We start from the raw sequence: 18,414 nt of genomic DNA, 5'->3' as shown, positions 1-18,414 counted from the left end.
TATTTTGGCACTTAAATTTGAGTGAGATGGAAGGATTAGATAGGTGAGGTGTTGAAGAGGGCAAGATCAATCATGAATCCTCTCCAAACAGCTGAAAACATCAAATAACTAAAGCAAACTTCAAGTAGAGCACTGTACTTTCAATCGATTATACTTACACTCTTGTTTGTTTAGTTCAGAAGAAATATGATAGATAATGGCATGAAATCACATAAACAAATTCAAAATTACAAAGAGAAGCACTGTACCAAGACAAATTGCCACATGAATCCCAAAGAGTGTTGCAAATCCTGGTCTCAAATCCTTAGCCAAAATGAAAATAGGAGTGTACAATGAAGCTCAATGCTTTCTCAAAAGTCCAACCATGCTAATGACTGAAAAAAAACATAATATAGACAAACATAGCTCATCCTTGCCTCTAGGGGTCGAGCTCACAAGGTTAGGAGCTAATCCAACTGATTCTAAACTAAGAACTAGAAACTAGGCAACATAACAACATGCCTATAGAAACAAGGGAACCAATTCATTCAGTTTCAAACAACCTTTAAACTGATGAATCTACCTCTACAAGTGAAAATCCAACATATTTACATCATAATCCATCAATTTTCATCAAATTACATCATAAATTTTCCATTAGGAAAGTAAAGAAGTCAAACTAGGCAAAACTGGGCGAAAAATAGAGAAAAACTTAGTCAAACTGGCAATTTTTCCTCTATGCACCGTGCCTGATTCTCTATGCGTCGCGCCTCTTTAGACCCACTTTTGGAGGCCTTCTGGGTGCATGTCCCTCTGTGGGTGAGTCACTTTGGGTCTCCTCTTCATAATCATATGAAGGATCAGATGCCATTGCTGCTGGTAGATAAACTGTCCTGAAGAAATAGGTGTTGATATGTCAAACTGTCTTGGATTGTTTCTAGCAATGTGCTTGACCTATGCCACCAAGGGAAAACAATGAAATGAGGGACTGTAAGGGGAAGGAAAAATAGTGGGAATTTAGGGACTGTTGGGATAGATTTAGTTAGGGAAATATGGGATGTTTTGGGGGTTTTTGTATAGGATTAGGGTTTGGGATTTTACATTTGGAAATTTGGGAAAGGGAACTTGGAATAGGGGATTAGTGAATTTAGGGGGTAGGGGAACTTAGGAAATAAGGGAATCAATGGAAAATGGAATAAGGGAGTGAACTTGGTGGCAAAACATTCATCAAAACCCTAGGCAACAACTTTGTTTGAGGAATTTCAAATGGTAGGGTTTGATTGCTTTTTAAACACTCACCATGTAACACACACCATAACATAAACACCAAACTCAGATAATCAATATAGGTGGAGCTCTACCTACTTGGAACAAGGTAAATTCGTGTGTTTTTGGCGATTGGAGGACGTTCTCGCAATTTTCGATCCCTCTGGCTGTATGCGCCACGCATCCAGCCCAATGCGCCACGTCCCACGTATGCGTCGCGCCCTTGTAAAATAACATAGGATCCTGAGGCCCAGTGCACTACGCCTGGTGAGTGCGCCACGCCTCCTGCCCAGTGCGCCACGCCGACAACTTACAGCAATTTGCACCCAAAATTTACACTCACTCACCAAAATCGTTTTGCCTTACTTCTCTTTGCTCTTGGAGTACAAATGAACTTCAAACATTTAGAGAAATGCTTTATACATGAGCTTTTCAAATTTAATTTTTCCAAACCCACTTTCATAATGTTTTGCAAATGACTTTATTTCAAACTCTGTTTTTGTTTTGGACTTTTTCACTTCTTTTAAGTTTTGTGATGAACTAAATGACCTGAGCTTTGCTTGTTTTGCAGGTGTTGGAGCTTGTGGGGCTAAGGAAAGAAACCAGGGTGAAGATGAAGGAATTTGCAATTAGGAAAACAAAATTGTCATGATTTTTGTACAATAAAAGCTAAATACTCTGTTTTTTCCTCAAAACAGAGTTTTGAGGAAAAACACATTTTCGAACACTTGGTGACGAAATTTATTGATGTTGAAACCTCCTCATGGCCTGTTGGTAATTATTGAACACTTTGACACATTTTTTGATGAAACCCTAATGAAACCCTAGACCTAATTGAGCATAAAACCCTAAAGAAAACCTTTGCAATTTTCAAGATAAAAAGAAGACAGTATATGCTTTTTTTTTTAATGAACAAACATGAGCCAGCAGGTAGATAACATGAGGGAAACTGTAGGAATGCGACTATCATCAAATGATCTATGTGCCTAATGGAATGAAAATGACTGGGTGGGACACCTAATATGAAATGCAACAAGAGGATTTGATCTCTGACGGAGGGATGAAAATACCGACTCTAACACAGCTGAGTGCACAGGGCAAGTCGAGTCTGTAACTGTTGGAAGAATTAACAAAGAGAAGTTTACCATATTTCTGTGTATCTTTTCTTGTTTTAATGTATGATTGGGTATAAATTGCAATTTTACTATTTATTTGTTGCACAAACTCATATGAATGTGTTGTGTAAATAAATATAACTTAAGACATCCATTTACACGAACATAATTGACTGGCATAGGAGGATAAGTAAGATCTCAGGTGTAACTTAAGGGAATAGCACAGAACTCCGCTCCAGCAGCACGGAAGCCCCACAACCCCTGGTTAGGGTTGCGCGAAGACAAGTGTATCAGGGTGCGAAGGCCTGGGAAGTGCGCGAAGCGACCTGCGCAAAGAGAATAATAGTTGAACCGGTTCAACCTCTCAGACATCTCAAGGGTGCGGAAACCTAGTTCCAACACCCCCCCATACTATGTCAGGTGAGACCTCAGTATGCGCTCCATGGACTGTTGCTGAAAGAGCCAGTAGTACAGGGATTTGTTTGGCTAATTGATTCTGAACCTAGGTCAGGCCCCAACAAGCCAACAAATGGTTCTGTTGCAAGGATCGGGATCCGCATAGAGATGTCCGATGTCGTATCATTGGAATCTGACAAAGGAAGGAATTGAATATTGGTTGGACAGAAAGATTCAAGAGTTTGCAACATAGGAAAATAGGAATCCATGACTATCAAAGGAAGAGTGGTTAGACTGCTACTTATATACAGAGATCCCCGAAATTTTCTTTGCATCTTTCCCTACTGAGCTATACAAGTGGATTGCGAAGATAGCAAACAACCAAGGAAGGTGTAAGCTCGATAGACCTATCATGTAGACTCCAGAATTAGTGAGCAGATTGGAAGCAATGGAGGATAAGATCGTGCAAGTTGTTGATCATTGGCTCGATCGAATCATAGGAGGATTCATCACCGAATTCATGATAGATACTTTAATCAGCTATAGAGAGGTAGAACGACGCTTCCTCAAAGGGCCACGAGGTAAGTACGTTAAATCTTTGAACACTTGGATTAAAATGCTACAATGTAAAAAAAGGGTTATGTGAATAAATTGATGTTTAGGGCTACGCAAAGTGGGAGAATCTACAAAAACGAAGGTAGTATAGAACTAGAAACCAGCCCCTTGATTTTACCTCCATAAGGCAGTGAAGAAGAGCTCGTGAAGGTCTCACCAAGAAGTACGATCAATTTAATAAGGCAGAGAATTCTACGCATACCACCCCCACCCACACCACCGCCAATTTCACCGTCTTCACCCCCATCTTCACCCATACCACCTCTGCCACCACCGTGAAGCATTATGGCGAGCGCGATAAAGTTGCCAGTGTTCAAGGGAGTAGGGAATGAGGATTTGAACCAATTTTGGTTCGTGATAAAAGTTGTATGGGAAGCACAAGGAGTCACAGATGACAATATAACGAAGGCAAAGTTGGTCAATGCTCTGCAGGATCGCGTGCTGACCTGGTACATTAATCATTCCATTGACAATCCGAATGCAGGGATCGTAGATATCCAAGTTGTGCTAAACAAAGAATTTAGTAGGCCAAAGTTAGAGGCGCAGTCAATCATTGGGTTTAAGGAAATCACAATGCTGCCAGGTGAGACCCCTTGGGAGTTGGATCAGAGACTGAAGTGCACAATTCGCGAAGCTAACATGACGTTGACAGATGGACAACACCGCGAATGGTTTGTAGCATCATTAACACCGCATCTAAGGAATGTGTTGTCACAACAGAGGCTAACAACTCAAGCCGAGGCCTTAGAGGTTAGGATGAGATTGCACGAGACTTCGATACAAAACCCTAACCTGGGAGTTCATCAGATTCACGCGCAGTTGAAAAACTTGTGCCTTGAGATGCAAAGTTTGAAACAGTACAGGACATCTTGCCCAGAAGTGTGCGATGAGGTATGGTGTGTAAAGTGCAAGGGCCATGGGCACGACAAGGACCATTGCCTGGTGTTCGCAAATTACCTTGTGGAAGGAGGACCAATGCCATTAACACCGGAGGCATAAGAAGGACCAATCGTGGTGCCTACATTATGGTGCGCGATTTGTTATATAGGAGGAAGGCATGCTATGGATAACTGCCATTTATTGTAGAAGTATACGCAGAATTCACAACAGTTGTTCTGTAATTTCTATAGATCAATAGGCCATGATGAACACACCTGTAGAAGTTATGAGTTGATGACGGATTAGACTCCTACCTACAAAGTTCAGGCCAAAACGTGGCCCCTTGACCAGAATGCAGGGATGGCATGAACCGGATTTCAGGGGTGCAGATGAGGCTGAGGTGGAGGAGGACTAGGAAGAGGTCGCAGACAACTGATCTGTTACAATTGTGGAGGGCCAAGGCATTATGCCCGCGATTTTACGAATCCAATGTGACCATCATGCTTGTATTGTACGTTGTTTGATCATGAGATGGAGGATTGTCCCACACTGATAGCGAGGTTGCGCGATAAAGGAGCACTCTAATCGCCCCCACCTCAAACCTGCAAATGATGAGGTCTGAGCTATGCAAGGGAGACCATAATGTGAATATTGTAGTCCAAAGTGGAATTACAATAGGGGATGACAAAGGCAAGCAACCTGAAGAAAGTACTTGGCTTTGCAAGGCTCCAAGGAAGGAACCATATTTTGATTTGGAGCACGCTAAGGAAACCTTTATGGAAGCCAAGAAGAGCTTCGTTGATGCCTCCACTTCAGGAAGTAAAGACAAACTGGAGCCATAAATGGACCCATTAATGCTCACCACATTCCTGGAAACATGCATGAAGCTACTGCGTGATAGCAAGGCTGTAAAGGGGTTGCAAGAACTCATAAATATATGCGTTAGGACCGTGCAAGGAGAACCACGTGTAGTTCAAAAGCTCGGAAAGTACACAATGCGAACAGGAAGGGAGATGAGACTGACCACGCAGATTGGGGAATACGAGATGGACCAAGTGATTATGGATCTAGGATTGGATGCAAACGTCCTACGAAAGTAGACATGGGAGCGCATGGGAAGGTCTACACTGCAGTGGTCTCCTATCCAACTGCGAATGGCGAACTAGCAAAAGATCCTACCTATGGGGAGATTGTAGGGAATCACAGTAGATATTGAAGGAGCAAGTGTGCTAGCATGTTTCAAAGTGATAAATATTTTTGATGATAGTAATCCCTACCCCGTGCTATTAGGAATAGATTGGGCCACTGACATGAATGGGGTGATAAATCTAAAGAAGCGCAAGATGATTTTTGAGAAAACGTATCTGCGCGTGGTTGTACCTTTAGACCCTGTCGAATGATCGCACTATACGGAGCTGGTGCACGACTATGACAACGATGATGACATGGACTGCATCTACAAGATAACCATGTGAGAGCAAGACTGGGTGAATCTGACCGCGGATGGACGAATCTCATGGGAGCATGAAAGCTCCTGCACATCGGATTCGAACAAAGAAATAGAACGATCGCAACACCGGTTACACAAGGTAACCACACTAAACTGTAACATGATGACAAGATCGTTGCACTGCATATCCACGGAGGTGAGGGATATGCCTATGTTTGACGGGTTAAGTGAGGTGGATGACTTCCTGAGCAAATTTGAAACAGAAGTTTCGAAACAACAATGTTTCAAAGCTTTGAAGTGGGTACTGCGCGCTATGCCCGTGAGGTGGTGGGGTACACACTAAAGAAGCTTTGAGGACTAGCATGAATGCAGAAGGATGATGCACATGTGGTTTGGGAAGCCTCAGACATGGTTAAAATACAAGTATGATGAATGGGATGATTAGTGCACACACCTCGCAAAATGGACAAAGGTCTATGGGGAAGAGCCACAACCTGAGTGGGTGCAACTGTTTTGTCACACCCTAGATATTAAACCCATGAATTGGTATATAGAGATGAAGCTCTGGCATGGCATGAATGAATGGGATATATTGTGTGAAGGATTCCTGTTAACTTTCACATTTGAGGATCGTTGGTGGGATATTGTTAATGATGTGCTACAAGCAGTAAAAGCATCTATCTTTAAAATACCCCAGGAGCCAATGGAAGTGCTTCAACCTGAATGGGTGACCCAGCTGAGCTGCACGCTGGAGTGTTACAACGTAAATATTGAAGAAGACAACGAAGATCCGTGAAAAGTTAACATTCCAAAAACTGAAGGCTATCGCGAGGTTCAAGGGCCATTGATTGAAGACCCTGACATAACCGCGCCGGTAAAGACAAAGCAGGTAAACATTGGTACGGAGGCCGAACCAAAGTATGCAATGCTCGGTGACTACTAGGATGACGCGACGGTGGATAAGGTCGCTAAGTTAATCCGCGAGTACTAGGATGTAGGTTTTAACCCTGTACGGAAATTACCTACATACGAACTCTAAGAACAGAAAATAAACGATGCGAGATCATAACACATAAAACACATATACATAGAGATTTTCCCCTGGATCCCAAAACCGGGACTACTAGCTTGATTTTTCATTATGTTCCTTTCAATGTTACAATACATATTTATACATATCAAAGCATCCAATACCATGGACTAAAAAACATCGCATCCAAAACCATGTGTGAAAATCATGCACAAAACCATAGGTAGGTCTAGCCAACCTAATATAGGGTCCAAAAAAAAATTTCCTGGGGCGCTGCCCCAGACCCTATAGAGGGGGCCTACCCACCCCCCTCAAACCCCCCAAACAAGGGGGGCTACCGACCCCATTGAACAATTGGCACAACGAAGGGGGGGCTCCGGCCCCCCTCTACCCCCCAGTTCACTACATTGGCTAGTCGTGGAAAGAATATAACACAACCCAACATTCTCCCACTTTTTGTTTTCTTTCCACAAGGAGACACAGGAGAGCTTAGTCATTTATCCAGCCCTAAAATGCCCATTGTTTCTCTACACCAAGAGAACTTCTCAGAGCTCACAGATTTTGTCAATGCATCTGCAGTATTCTTCAAAGTGTCCACCTTTACCAGCAACACCTTTTTGTCTTCTATCATATCCCTCACAAAGTGATACTGAACATCAATGTGCTTTGTCTTTTAATGATAAGTAGGGTTCTTTGCCAAGAAAATTGCACTTTGGCTATCACATTCTATCCTTATAGCTCCCTGTACTAACCCCATACTTGAGCATAATCTCTGCAACCAAACTTCTTCCTTGCTTGCATGAGTGGTTGCCATGTATTCTGCCTCTGTAGTTGATGGTGCCACTACGGATTGTTTCTTGCTCATCCAACTGACTACACCTCCAAATAGGTTAAAAACATACCCACTTGTAGATCTTCTCCGATCTAGATCTCCAGCCTAGTCTGCATCAACAAAGCCATGAATATCCAACACTCCATCCAATCCTGGTCTTCCTTGGTAGCACAAACCATAATCACTAGTGCCACGTAAATACCTGAAAACCCACTTCACTATTGTCCAGTGCTCCTTCCCTAGTTTTGACATAAACCTGCTCAATACTCCCACTGCATGTGTAATGTCTGGTCTAGTACAGACCATCACATACATCAGGCTACCAACTACACTTGCATATGGAACATGGGACATGTCCTCTTCCTCTTCTTGTGTCTTCGGACACTGTTCAGCAGATAACTTTACACCTACAGGAATAGGAACCTTCACTGGTTTACTATCCTGCATATTAAACCTCTGCAATATTGTCTCGACATACTTCCTCTGGTTTAACCAGAGCTTCCTGTTTGTCTGATCTATTTTAATTTGCATGCCCAAAATACAGTTTGCAGCACCAAGATATTTCATGTCAAATTTGGAGGACAAATAGGTCTTCAAATCCTGGATAATTTGTTTATCATTTCCAACCAGTAACATATCATCCACATACAAGACCAAATAAATAACACGGTCACCAATTAATTTAAAATACACACAGTTATCTACTTTGCTTTTGATGAAGCCAAGTACCCATATAAATGTATCAAATTTCTGATACCACATCCTTGGTGACTATTTTAACCCATATAGAGACTTCTTTAACTTGCATACCAGTTCTTTCTTACCCTTCACTACAAAGCCTTCAAGTTGCTTCATGTAGATCTCCTCTTCTAGATCCCCGTGAAGAAATGTTGTCTTCACGTCCGTCTATTCTACCTCAAAATCAAAAGCAGTAGCAATAAATAAAAGTAATCTAATAGAAGTTACCTTGGCAACAGGAGAAAAAATATCACCAAAATCATTTCCCGGCACCTAGGAATAACCTTTTGCTACCAATCGAGCTTTGTATTTCTCCACCTTTCCTTTTGCATTTGTCTTCTTCTTGAACACCCATTTGTTGCCAATGGGTTTCCTTCCAGTCAGCAACTCCACCAGATCCCAAGCCTCATTTTTGTGTAAAGATGTTATTTCATCAACCATGGCCTCTTTCCAGAGTTTTCCAGCCTCTAAGTCTACTGCTTCCTTCACAGTTCTGGGATCATCATCAGTAAAGATAAAGCAAAATTTGAATAGAAAGCAGATGGACTATACCTTTCTGGTTGCCTTCTTTCTCGAATTGATCTTCTTACACCCAGAGTTTGTGGCTCTTCATCTTCCGATTCCTCCTTTGTTGTAGAGTCTGATTCTTCCTCCTTTAGCTCAAACTCTATCTTCTCAGGTTCCTTTGGTTGGACTTCATGTTTAATAACATCTTTCACCTCTCTGAACACCACATCTCGGTTGTACACAACCTTCCTTGTTACTGGGTTCCAAAGCTTATAACCCTTTAAACCATCCTTATACCCAATAAAGATGCACTTTTCAAATTTACTATCCAACTTGGTTCGTTTCTCCTTTGCAACATGTACATATGCATCACATCCAAATACTCATAGATGTGAAAGAGAGGGTTTCTTACCAGTCCATACCTCTTGTGGAGTCTTATCCTCCGACGCTAATGAAGGTGATCTGTTGACCAAATAACATGCTGTCTCCACCACCTCTGCCCAGAATTCCTATCCTAACCCGACACCATTGAGCATGCTTCTTGCCCTTTCCATCAACGTCTTGTTCATTCTTTCTGCAACTCCATTTTGCTAAGGTGTATATGGAGTAGTCTTCTGCCATCCTATACCACACTTCTTACAGAATTCTTCAAATTTCTTACTGCAAAACTCTCCACCGTTATCTGTCCTCAACACCTTTATCTTCTTCTCTATCTGGTTTTCCACCAGAGCCTTAAATTCTTTAAACTAGTCAAAGACTTTAGATTTATTCTTAAGGAAATATATCCATGTATTCCTTGAGAAGTCATCTATAAATGATACATAGTACACAAACTTACCCAGTGATGGAACCTTCACAAGTCCAAACACATCACTATGCACAAGCTCTAATATCTGTTTCGTCCTCTCACCACCAGAGGGGAAACTCACCCAATTCTGCTTCCCATATACACAATTTTCATAGAAATCAAAATCTAGAGAGCTATTACTCATACCTTCTACCATACCTTTACCATGAAGTATTCAAAGGCCCTTCTCTCCAATATGTCCAAGCCTTTGATGCCACAACATGGTCATCTCTCCAGAGACCACTAGATTTTCTACTCCACTTTCAGGAACCACAGAACTGTTGCACCCATCAACAACAGTGCTACCTTGCAACTTGTACAGAGTTCCAGTCTGAACTCCCCACATCAATACTAGTGCTCCTTGAACCATCTTGAAGGTATCCTTCTTGAACACTATTTTTACACCTGCATCATCCAGCTTACTTACAGAAATTAGATTTCTCACTAATGCAGGAATATGTAGAACACCCGGAAGTTCTCTAACCCTTCCACCTTGCAACTTCAACTTTACTTTTCCGCAACCAATGATTCTAGCCTTCCTATCATCCCCTAAGAAGACATCACCACCATCATATTTCTCATACTCGCAGAACCACTCCCTACGGGGAGTGAAGTGAAAGGATGCACCTGAGTCAATCAACCATGCCTCATGATCTACATGTGTACTTGAAGAAGCCAAGGACACATCCCCACCTTTATCTGAGATGGTTTTTGTCTCTGTAGAAGGAGCATCATCAGATCCCTTTCCTTTATCAGGAGCTTTAGATTTACAGTCCCTTTTGTAGTGCCCTTCCTTTCTGCATTTCCAGCACACCACCTTTATAGGTTTTCTTGGAGATTTAGATCTCCCACTCGATGACTTATTTTTGTTTCTGTTTTGGGATTGTCCTCATACAAACAAGGCATCACCATTCTGGCTCTCCATATTTTTCTGTCTCATCTCCTCCGTTGTAAGGATGAGACTATTTCATCAAATTGCAAGGTAGTTGCATTGCTACCTATTGTAATAACCAGACTATCCCATGAATATGGTAGAGAACACAACAAACTGAGCCATTTATATTCATCTAAAATTTTAATATCAACAGATAATAACAGACTTAACACAGTATTAAATGCATTTAGATGCTCTGTCACCGAGTCTCCATCTTTCATCATCAGGTTATACAACTTTTTTGCAAGAATAGTTTATTTGCCAGAGACTTAGATTGGTACAAAGTCCCTAACTTGTCCCACAAAGCCTTCACTGTAGCTTCCCCTGATACATTCAACAATACTGAATCTAATCGTATTGTGCTCTTTGCCTTCCGATCCAGCTTCTTCCATTCTTCATCGAACACTCCTGTTGGTTTAGTACCTAGATCTACCGCGAACCACTAATCTTTATCCACGAACAGATCCTCCATCTTGAGTTTCCACAACTCAAAACTCTGACCATTAAATTTCTCGATCTCTATCTTTCCATTGCTCGCCATCTTCTCTCACCACCAGAATCGATCTCACATATCTCCCACTAAGCAGGGTCTACCATAGGCTCGAGCAAAACCCCTCAGCAACAAAGGCATCCCCTTGAAGCCAAAAACAGCTCTAATACCAAATGTAGGTTTTAACCCTGTACAAAAATTACCCGCATACGAATTCTAAGAACAAAAAATAAATAATGCGAGAGCATAACACATAAAACACATATACATAGAGATTTTCCCCTAGATCCCAAAACCGGAACTACCAGCTTGATTTTTCATTATGTTCCTTTCAATTTTACAATACATATTTATACATGCCGAAGCATCCAATACCATGGACCTAAAACCATTGCGTCCAAAACCATGTGCGAAAATCATGCACAAAACCATAGGTAGGTCTGCCCAACCTAATATAGGGTCCAAAATTTTTTTTCCCATGGCGCTGCCCCGGACCCCGTACAGGGAGGGCTACTCGCCCCCCTCAAACCCCCCATGCAAGACTTATTCTTGTAGAGGGGAGCTAGTCGTGGAACGAATATAACACAACCCAACAAAGGACTTATTCTCGACCAAGATTACAAACTTAAAGGGGATTGTTGGCAATTTAGGGATGATGAAGGTCACCCTAAAACCCGACGCAAAGCTAGTTAAGCAAAGGCCTTACCACTTGAATCCGAAGTACAAGGAAAAGGTCCGCATAGAACTAGACAAAATGCTCACACCTGGAATCATTGAACCAGTGGAAGAATGCGTCTGGGTAAGCCCTATGGTAGTACAGAAGAAGAAGCAGAAGGGCAAGATAAGAATATGCGTGGACCTCAGGAAATTGAATGACGCCTGTGTGCAAAACCCAATCCCAACTCTGTTCACAGATGAAGTTGGAAAATGTCTGTGGGCAAGAAGCATATTATTTCACTGATGGGTTCTCATGATACCACTAGATTAGACTCGCGCCGGAAGACAGGAGCAAGAACACCTTCGTGACTGAGCGGGGTTGCTTTCAATACACCGTTATGCCGTTTGGGTTAAAGAATTTTCCAGCCATCTTTTCGCACATAGTTGTTGAAGCATTCAAAGAATATATACAAAAATTCATGGAGGTCTATCTGGATGATTAGACTGTATTTGGATTGGTTAAGCACCATGTAGCGAGCTTACGCTTAATGCTGGATACTTGCTGATGACACCAAATCGTGTTGAACCTCAAAAAGTGTACGTTCCTCATTCCCTTTGGGAACCTATTGAGACATGTGGTCTGCAAACAGGGACTAATGGTAGACCCCATGAAGATTGCAATAATTCTAAATTTGGAAGCACCGCGAAGTGTTAAACAGTTGCGTGCTACCCTGGGACATACGGAGTACTACAAGAAGTTCATCAAAAGCTATGCCAAGATCACCGCACCAATGGAGAAACTGTTCAAAAAGAACGTCACGTTCTACTGGAATGATGATTGCATGAAGAGCCTAGATGTACTAAAAGATAAATTGGCCTCCGCCCCAATCCTGGTCTTCCCAAAATGGGATGTGGAGTTTCATGTCCATGTTGATGCGTCATGCATAGTGTTGGGAGTAGTGCTAACACAAGAGGGTGAAGAGGGCTTCAATCACCCTATCGCATTCACGAGTCGCAGGTTATCTAAAGCAGAAAGGAACTATTCCACAACTGAACGCGAGGGGTTGGCTATGGTGTATTCACTCCAAAAATACCGACACTATTTGCTAGGGGGACATTTCAAGATGTATAAAAACCATTTCATGCTAAAATAGTTGGTCAAAAATCCTGTGTTGGGGGGCGCATATGCAGGTGGCTCTTATTGTTCCAAGAATATGACTTTGAGGTCGTGGCGAAGCCTGGACACCTGAACGCGGGACCGGATCACTTGTCACGTATGGAGACGTGAGAGGACCCTACTAGTTTGGAGGAAGGATTACCTAATGTACAACTCTTTGTTTTCTGTGTAGAGGATGGACACTTTGAAGATATAATCCACTTTCTGGCAACAAGGACTTTGTCGAAGGAATAGTCCGTCCAACAGAAGAAGGAACTGGTGGTGTGCACGACTGATTTTTCTATCATCCTGGGGCACCTAGACAAAATGGGTAATGATGAGATACTGCGAAGGTACGTACCTAAATTTGAATGAAGTCAGATCCTCATGGAAGCGTATGGGGGCGCTATGGGAGGACACTATGTAGGATGAGTGACCGCACAAAAGATTCTCTGCGTAGGGTTGTGATGGCCAACCCTGCATTGGGATTCAAAAGCACACTGTAAGGCATGTGATATATGTCAAAGGACAGGTAAACCATCACGTAGGAATGAGATGCCTTTGAATCCACAAATGATGCTGCAGCCCCTCGAAAACTAGGCAATCGACTTTGTAGGACCTATCAAACCTCAGGGAAAAACGGGCGCACGATACATTATCACTACGACAGAGTACCTAACTTGTTGGGTAGAATCGCAACGATCAAAGACTGCATGGCTGCCACTGTTGTGAAGTTTTTGTTTGAACATGTGTTGAATCGATTTGGATGTTCGAAAATATTGATGATTGATTGCGGTGTTGAGCTAATTTATTGACTAAATTAACACAAGTATTTAATTATCAATCCGGGTTTGTAAAACTTGGAGGAAAATCCATAGTATATGGACATCAGATATAATCAAACTTGAAAGAAAAGTTTTCAAAAACTAAAGAAGTGCATATTACAAATGCAGCCTACACTAACAATTCCAATTCACCTTGTAATGAAGGAAAGGTGAAATGGCTCTTAACTTAAGAGGTCCAATTCTTCCTCAATTATTACTTGATGAATAGAAATTAGAAACCATGAACTCTCAATAGCTTAAGATGGATAAATCATTAATGAAGGGATGCTCTTAACATAAGAGACCTTTGGTATTTCCCATCACAATTCATTCACCATAATGCTATCAATTGAAGACTGAAAATACATAAGAAAAACTGCTTGCATGTAATCAAGGAAAAACCTAGTTTCAATCCACCAATTTAACAGAAGGAGTGTTCAACTTGAACACCTTGTTATTCCATCTTACTAAAGTGATGAACAAACTAAGGTTCAATAAAATAAATCATCACACATCAACCATAAACCAATCTGAAGAAAAGCACATAAACAAGTTCTAAGATAACCGAATTATGGAAAATTAAACTAGTTTAACAAAGAAGTGTAGTTAGCTTGGAGTGGGGGCCCTCCACCCTTGCTTTTCACACTTGAAGGTTGATATAAAAAGCTAAAAATTTAGTCACACATCCACATTATTGAACAACAAAATAGCAGTAGAACAGGTTCTTCAAATTAGCTTCAAACTCCAAAGTGTCTCAGCATAAAATTATACAAAAGTTACATATCATAAGCCTTCAAAGTCTTGGCTTAAATAGAAGTTTATGAAACAAACTGATCTAAAGTATCTGTAACAATCATATCTATTCATATCCATCTATCTAAGTCGAATTCGTTCAATCCATTCCAAGAAATATGGACAATCCCATGAAATCACAAAACTGCCCTATTTCCTAGGGATTTTCTAGGTGACTAGTCATGTTTGACCAGCCTTGACCGGGCCTAATAAAGCTTGTTTTGACTGAACCAAGTGGAATTATTTTAGTCCTAGTTCCCAAGATTTCCATTCATGCATCCAACTCGAGCCCAAGTGTCCTACAAATATGTCATCCACATAGCTATTACGAGAATTTATGATTCTGTCCAAAATTGCACTTGAAACTCAATTTTCATAAAAACTTCTAGAAATTGCAAAATTAAAATTAAATAGCTGAATATGCATAAAATAAATCAAAATGAGATAGATGTGATGGAAAATTGATGGAAAATATTAGGATTAAGTAAGTTTCCTTAAGCAAAAATAGACCAAAACTGAGGGCCAACATCTCCCCCTTGTTGATCTTCAAGCATGTTCTCATGCTTGTTTCTTCCTTTTGACCTTTTACTTCTATACGCTGACTGGCCTGCTGATGTACTTGTGGCTCTGACCCTTGAAGATGAAGTTTTTTTTCTTGAGCTACTTGTAAAAGGACATATATACCTTAATGTACTTCTTCTCCTTTCTTGTAGATGACATTCTTTACTTTTTCTCCTTTTCTTCCCTCTGTTTTTCTAAAAAGAAATTTCATCATTTCTCTTTGATGTGTTGCTCTTTGTAATATTCTTCACCTATCAGTGGAAAAATTATGGCTTGGGCTATGTATTCTGGAGTGATGGGAACAAGAATGTCTCCGATGTGTGATGAGGTTTCACCATCAACATACAAATTCAAAAACTTTACACTATTCCTCCTCTGATGATAAAATGCCAATATATCATTCTGGATGAGTAGCTTCAGAGAAGACAACAAATAAAACTTGAATTTTGTAATACATTCTGACACAGGATTCATGTCCCTCTCAAATTAGCAATATCAACAATTTTATTTAAAGGAGCCAATATCCAGTTGCCCTTACATCTCACTAAAAGAAGCCAATTTTTTTATGACTAGGCATTCACTTTTAATTTAGCCACTGTTTTACCCACACAATCTGCAAAATAGGGGTTGAAAGAACCATAAAAATATACCAAATAGAAATGAATTTGAGACAACTACCCTCTTGAAGCACAATTCGGTTCATTCTGAAGAAAACCCATGTTTTCGTTTTTCAAATTTCATTTTATTTTGCTCAGAAAAAGCAACGAAAAATAGTGGCCTTTAAAAATTGAAATGTATTTCTGGGACTGAATAAAATTTCATGATCATCAAATTTGAAATCAATTTCTCTCTTCAAATGCTTCTTCAATATCCTGCTTACCTCTTTCTAATGCTCTTTAAAAACAATTGAATTGCAAGCTTGTTTAATTTCTGTCTCACTGCAACAATAAGTCACTGCTTTTTTTAAATCATTACCCTTTGTAGAAAAGAAACAAACACCTCTATAAAAAAAAACTGAGCTCTATTTTGAAATAGAAATATATGAAGAAAACAAAAATCATGTTACGATTTTTGTTTTTCTTAATATAATCTCATAATTTTGTTTTTTACTGAGTTTAAATTGAAGCTCTATGTATATTTCAATATGCAATACTTCTCTGCCCAATAACCAATATACAATTCTGCTTAATAACCAATCTTCAGCATATCCAATCGACATATGACTCTTCATTGCTCCAATGACCAATATAAACCCCTGCACTGTTTTATTTAATCAACATATGATAGTCAATGTAAATTTGGCTTTGCGCTGGCAAATATAAACCCAAATCTTCAAACATAAGCCCAAACTCTATTTTTATTGATCCATTCCTTCATGCATCGAACTAAGATTTGATTATTGATCACACTGCTTGATCGAAGAAACATATGTGCAGGTGTAGTTGTTTGTTTCACAAAGACTACGTGTTTCAATCCTACTCAAATTCCTTAATTCATGCAACCAATATTTATGAACAGGCTCTTCGTGGAAGATGCACAAATGTTTATCTCCTGTTATCCCTTAGTTTCATTAACTTCACTGTTTGTACATTTGATTCTTGCATCTATAAACCTCTGTTTAACTGAAGTCATGGCGATTTTTCTGGGCATACCTGGCTACTTGTAGAAGGATTGCGAATGCTGGACTCGTGGACTACTTAGTTGCGATCCATATTACCCTTATCTCGTTCAATCTCCATTTTGAACGCCTCAGCTTGTTGACTGGTGGCATAAACAGAGAAATAGTCATTTAAATGACAGGCAGTTCTTAACAAAGAGTTCGGCGATCATGATCCTGACTTTACCTCTGTGATCTTCTTCAAAATAGAAGCAAATCAAATCTCATCTTACCTGAAATTTCCCACGAGATTCCGGGCAACAATCTGGCGCTATCTCTGTTGATTTATCCTACTTATCTCTCCACAGACTCAGCTATTTTTATCCTTACCTCCTCTGTCAAAATGTTTAACGCTTTTCAATCCTCTTGCTACTATTCACCTGAGCTCTCAAGGGCGATGATGGCAGAAAAATGCATTTAGAAAATGGCAGAATGTTTTTGAGAGGGCGCAAAGGTTTCATTTTTGTTTGAGAGAGGTTTTGTTTCTTGACCGTTTTCCAATTTTTATCGTGCTTTGACTAATAAGCCATAAGCACATCTTATTGGATGATGCCTCCGTGGCTGTCCTTTGACCAGTTGCCACCTACCGTTGCATTATTATGCTCTAGGCTACTTTCATCATTCAAATTCCCATTTAATTACAGGTTTGTCTTCATGCAGGTCGTGGCCATCCTTCTGTATGCCAACGTACCAATCGTGGCCATCTTCTATATGCCAACACACCATCCTTTGGACTATTGATCGTATCAGCCATTGCCATCTTTGCCATACAAGTTTATTACTCTCTGCGTTGGGTTTCATCATAACCTTGTTTGCATTCTCGCCACTACCCACGACTTCATTACATATATGAACCATATACGTTGAAATCATTTTGATTTAATGGTTTCCATATGCGCATGTTAATTATATCCCCATCTCTTTACGTTATGATATCATTGCATATTTCCTTTATTGCATATTTTATAATGCGCATATATTTCTTTGTTTACACAATATGTCTTATAATATTAAAATGACCACCTAGGTCATGTTTAAAATTATCTCCATGTACTAATGTTTTATTCATATGTGCAGGTTCCATCTTGTTACATTCGCTTTAATCCCTTTTTGCTTTGAGGAAAAATACTTAGGGTTATTAAAGTTATGAAGTGAATATGAAATATATGAAGGGAATGTAGAATATAAGGGTTATGGAATATTTAAAGTTATGGAATATGAAATATATGAATGGAATTTAGAATATAAATGTAGGATTAGGTCTAGGATAAATGTACAATATAAATGTAGGATGCACATAGAATTAGGTATAAGATAATGGGTATAGGATGTTCATAAATATAAGATGATACTTAGGATAGCGGGTAGAGGTAATGAAATGGATGGAAAATATATACTTCAGGAACTAATCTCAATTTTAACAAAGTCTAAAAATTTCTAAAAAAATTTGAATTTACAAGAGCAAAATTGCGCACTTACTATACTCGTACTTACCTGACAATATTGGATAAGTTGTCTTGATCGAATATCGTAGATAGATAGAAACATAGAATTTATTTCTTCCTTCTGTTCTAGCATCCTTCATTGATTCTGGTCCATTGATTGTCGATGTCGTTCAGGTCCCTTCTGCCATGTACATTTTTATGCAATATATACAAAATTTTTCTAACATTTCAGGTCCCAACTGCT

Source organism: Pinus tabuliformis, chromosome 4_1, assembly GCF_031772625.1.
Source record: "Pinus tabuliformis cultivar Carrire ecotype Pingquan chromosome 4_1, CPIR1, whole genome shotgun sequence".
NCBI classification, from domain to species: Eukaryota; Viridiplantae; Streptophyta; class Pinopsida; order Pinales; family Pinaceae; genus Pinus; species Pinus tabuliformis.
The sequence above is the reverse complement of the archived record's forward strand: the minus strand, read 5'-3'. Positions refer to the sequence as shown.